The sequence below is a fragment of the Macaca fascicularis genome, chromosome 6 (assembly GCF_037993035.2).
Source record: "Macaca fascicularis isolate 582-1 chromosome 6, T2T-MFA8v1.1".
Taxonomy (NCBI): Eukaryota; Metazoa; Chordata; class Mammalia; order Primates; family Cercopithecidae; genus Macaca; species Macaca fascicularis.
The window spans coordinates 40562540-40567824 of record NC_088380.1 but is presented as its reverse complement, the minus strand read 5'-3'; the positions used below and the strand labels follow the sequence as shown (position 1 = coordinate 40567824).

At 38.1% G+C, this 5285-nt stretch overlaps 1 non-coding gene across 1 annotated transcript; it reads right to left on the bottom strand.

The window, feature by feature from the left end:
- Positions 1-5095: 5095 nt before the first annotated feature.
- On the bottom strand, positions 5096-5257 carry LOC123574317 (U1 spliceosomal RNA). Its single transcript, XR_006699195.2, has one exon. It is a non-coding gene; the product is annotated as a U1 spliceosomal RNA (small nuclear RNA).
- Positions 5258-5285: the final 28 nt, after the last annotated feature.

Here is a 5285-nt window from a genome sequence, read left to right as displayed (position 1 = left end):
CAGGAATGAAAAACAAAACATAGTATGTTCTCACTCGTAAGTGGGAGCTAAGCTATGAGGATGCAAAGGCATAAGAATGGCACAATGGACTTTGGGGACTCAGTGGGAAAGAGTGCGAAGAACCCAAATTGGGTTCAGTGTATACTTCTTGGGTGATAGGTGCACCAAGATCTCACAAATCACCACTTACTCATGGAACCAAATACCACCTGTTTCCCAGAAACCTATGAAAATAAAAAATTTAAAAATAAATAAAGTCTTGGTCTCTTAAGAAGCTGAACTTTAAAGTATGGTGTTTCCTACCTATTCATTAAACAGTGTTTCTCAAACTTTATCTGAAAGATTTGTTGTAAATATCACTGAGTCACACTCCCTGAGTTTCTGATTATGATTCTGCTAGAATTTGCATTTCTAACAAGTTCCCAGCAGCTGCTGCCAACCCTGGAACCACCCTTGGAAAATCACTGCTTTAAGGAATGTATCCTTTTTACTTTGCTTTGTACTATGTGATATAAACGCTTGTATTTTATATCCCTTGAGAAATAAAGATGTCTTTGTTTGCAACTCAGTTACCCAGAGTGCAAAATGGGTGATAAGTCAAGCAAATGTGATAAGTACTTCTCTAAGTATAATGATGCTTTTTTATTATTTTTTATTTTTTTTAAATTTATTTATTATTATTATACTTTGAGTTGTAGGGTACATGTGCATAACGTGCAGGTTTGTTACATATGTATACTTGTGCCATGTTGGTGTGCTGCACCCATCACCTCGTCATTTACATCAGGTATAAATCCCAATGCAATCCCTCCCCCCTCCCTCCTCCCCATGATAGGCCCCAGTGTGTGATGTTCCCCTTCCTGAGTCCAAGTGATCTCATTGTTCAGTTCCCACCTATGAGTGAGAACATGCGGTGTTTGGTTTTCGGTTCTTGTGATAGTTCGCTGAGAATGATGGTTTCCAGCTGCATCCATGTCCCTACAAAGGACACAAACTCATCCTTTTTGATGGCTGCAGAGTATTCCATGGTGTATATGTGCCACATTTTCTTAATCCAATCTGTCACTGATGGACATTTGGGTTGATTCCAAGTCTTTGCTATTGTGAATAGTGCCGCAATAAACATACGTGTGCATGTGTCTTTATAGCAGCATAATTTATAATCCTTTGGGTATATACCCAGTAATGGGATGGCTGGGTCATATGGTACATCTAGTTCTAGATCCTTGAGGAATCGCCATACTGTTTTCCATAATGGTTGAACTAGTTTACAATCCCACCAACAGTGTAAAAATGTTCCTATTTCTCCACATCCTCTCCAGCACCTGTTGTTTCCTGACTTTTTAATGATCGCCATTCTAACTGGTGTGAGATGGTATCTCATTGTGGTTTTGATTTGCATTTCTCTGATAGCCAGTGATGATGAGCATTTTTTCATGTGTCTGTTGGCTGTATGAATGTCTTCTTTTGAGAAATGTCTGTTCATATCCTTTGCCCACTTTTTGATGGGGTTGTTTGTTTTTTTCTTGTAAATTTGTTTGAGTTCTTTGTAGGTTCTGGATATTAGCCCTTTGTCAGATGAGTAGATTGCAAAAATTTTCTCCCATTCTGTAGGTTGCCTGTTCACTCTGATGGTAGTTTCTTTTGCTGTGCAGAAGCTCTTTAGTTGAATTAGATCCCATTTGTCAATTTTGGCTTTTGTTCCCATTGCTTTTGGTGTTTTAGACATGAAGTCTTTGCCCATGCCTATGTCCTGAATGGTACTACCTAGGTTTTCCTCTAGGATTTTTATGGTATTAGGTCTAACATTTAAGTGTCTAATCCATCTTGAATTAATTTTCGTATAAGGAGTAAGGAAAGGATCCAGTTTCAGCTTTCTACTTATGGATAGCCAATTTTCCCAGCACCATTTGTTTGTAACTCAGTTACCCAGAGTGCAAAATGGGTGATAAGCCAAGCAAATGTGATAAGTACTTCTCTAAGTATAATGATGCTTTAAAAACAGCCAACCATGACGGAGTGCTCAGTTGCAAATGATGGTTCCTTTGCAGCTCGGTAGGCTGCCTCAGGTGTCATGCTCAGTTTTCCATCTCCTGCTTTTTGGTCTGCAACTATTTTCCTATGGGCAGCCCCTCAATCCCATGTTACATGTTCTGACCACATTCCGTTTTATTTTACTCCAGTCCTCAGGGAGCTATCTTCAGCATTCCATACCTAAGGACTCTTATGGATTTGAGAAAATTTAAAAATAGTCTCTCTTCCTCCCAGTATCTACTTTAAAACACATGAGTTTCATGTGCTTTAAAGTATAATGTATATATACTCATATAGTATCATGAGTGTCTTAATGTGTATTGTGCACTTTTAATGCCATGGCAAGACTCTTCAAGTTAACATTACCTTCTTATTCCTATCCTTGTAAGTGTTTGTGAGCTAGATTGCAGAAAATTTGACATTCAAAAGCCCTTGCTCTTTGAAAGAGAAAACGTATTGTGAGAAAATATACATTCATTTTGATGAATGAAGCAGAATCGGATGAGATCAAAAGTTTTGGTTAATCCATAATATTGTGGGAGATAAGTACAACCCTCAAAGTTTCTACTATTTCAAAGCCCTTGTTCCTTATTAGGTTTCTCAGGGCAAGTTTGATCACTGGATGAACCTGTCCCCTCAACTTCAATGTTATCTGCTTAATAGATCAGACATTATAAAGTTTCTTCTTTTTCCTGAATTTCTATTGAAACTAACGCCTTTGTCACCCATTATGCAATGTTTGGCTCTTCATTCTTTGCACGTGGAGACTGACTGGCCTACCTCTCTGCACATAGTAGTTTCCACAGGTATAAAGTTGCAAATGTTTAGTTTTTCTTTTCCCTATTATAAGATTAAAATGATAAATAATGAGACTAAAAGAAAACAGAGACCTAACAAAGAGAAAGACTAATATTGTAATTAGTAAGCGGAAAAGCAGCAAGCGACTTTAAAAAAGACATCTTGTTTGGAATAGGTTGTGAAAACAGCTGCTCCAGAAACTACCACTCATATGTCCAGAACTAATAAAACTATTCTTCAGCTGTTTTCCATTGAAAAAAATGAGAAGAGGAGATTGCAAAAGAAAAACAAAAACAAAAACAAAAAACTGTGCACAAGTAACTACTCCAGACAAAGCTGCTGGCATTCTAAGTTCTTTGAAAGAAATACACCCTAAAAGTGTCATAAACAAAACCTCAGCTCCTCTTCCTTCTCTCAAATCCTTCACACCTCAAGATAAAGTAATACAAATTTCAGAGTTGTACTGCAGGTTTTATTTTTCTTTTTAATCATTTGTAATTAGGGAGATTTATTTGTTTAGTACAATGTGTCCAGCCAGTAACTTCCATGTGCCAAGCATCAAATGGCGTCCTTGGGCCTGTAAAAGGGAGTAGTAATTAGAACTGGGATGAATCCCATTTGACAGAATGGTCCGATGTCAGTCCACACCCTTGTTCTTGAAATTCAGAGAAAAGTTAAATTGGTACAAAAATAAATTCTCTTGAAACATTTCCTCCCTGTACTTGACATTTTGGTGCTCGGGTTCTTTTGATGTTTAGCACTGAACACCGAGGAGTAAATAACAATGGGAACCGTTCTGAGAACACCACATAAACGTGGTAATTTATAAAGCAGATGCTGCTAAATGCCCAGCAGTCTGCCATTTTAGACTGTTGTTGGAGTGATCTTTATGCTCTTGGATTGCAACTGCAATGTTCATCACCCTGCTCTGTTAACTGAGGGTCTGGAGTAGTAAAGGCATATCCCGTCAAATGTGAAGGCTATCTTACATTTGGCACTGGTTGCACAGTTCACTAACAGAGAGATTTAAACTGTATATGTTTGTGTGCCGCGTGTATATAGCTTAAAAATAACAATTACAAATACAATGTGCTTGAGGTCTTCAGAAAAAGAAATGTTTAAAAAGGAAAGAATGCCAGAGCTGGAAGGCTCTTAAAGTTCATGCTTTTTTTTTTTTTTTTTTTTTTTCCGGCCAGTCATTATATTTAAAAAAAAAAAAAAACTGATGTCAAGAAAAGGAAATGATTTGTTCAAGGCCTCACAGTTTTTTCTGCCACTTTCTATTTAGAACCCCAATGAGATTTCAGCGACTTTCATTCTCTGCTATATCATTGCCAACACTTTTCAGAAATGAGACAGAAAAGAGGGCCATGAATGAGGCTGAAGAGTCCAGATGAAGAGGATTAGTTGTTGCAGAAAGAGCTGCATGTATCAGAAGGCACGCCTGTGGGAGTGGCACGAGGGTGATCCTCCACCCCTGCCCCATCCCGCTCAGCTGGAGCCACCACCAGTGATTGCCGGTAGAAACAATCTGCACTGTGTTCAGGGAAGCATTCCTCCTTCATCTCAACCTTATGCTTGTTCCCATTTACCAAGATATCTAAAGTTGTTTTTCCTTCCTAAGGGTCAGAAATGCTCACTCCCATTTAAGATGATTTTTCAAAAGTCGACAACTCCACGTCCAAGACTAGATAACACAACTCTTTCCCAAAGGTCAAAATCCAACACAATGAGCCTTGCTCATGGCACCGATTACTTTTTCAAAGACAGTGAACCAAGGGTGAAATGGAGGGAGGAGTCAGCAAAAAATGCTGACACCCAAAGAATAACCAGACTGTCAGAACCACAATGTGGACCTAGGGTTTCATTCAGCATTTTTCTTAATCTTTCAAACCTTTGACATTTTTTTTTTTTCCTGACCAAATGTAGGAAAATAAGTCTTCCAGAACAGAGAGCAGAATATCTTTTCCGAAACATTAGATTAGGCAGGCTGACTGGGGATCAAAGCAGTTTTTAATGGGATATGGGATTAATGATAAGACTCTGTAGTAAAGAAAAAACAAAAAAAAGAAACAAATTAGCTGAAGTTGAATTCAAGGTCAAGATAACCTAACATTATCCCAGAAAAAGTTAACTTCCTCAATCAATCTTTGTCTGAAAGGTTTTGAATAAAAATAATAGCATGCAATTAGTAAATAGATATTTTAGAAATCCCCAAAGATTTGAGGACATGAAGTTTCTTTTTTTTTTATATCAAAAACATTAGGAGAGAGTGCAAACTCAGGCCCCCACTACCATAAAGTATGCAGTCGAGCATCTCACATTTGGGGAAATATCAGGAATCAGCACCTCGGAGACAATGGTTAAGTCTCACTCTGAGAAAACCACCTTTGTGATCATGGGATCCCTCCTGCCAGGTACATATTATGCATGAGGTTTCTTGAAAAAAAAGG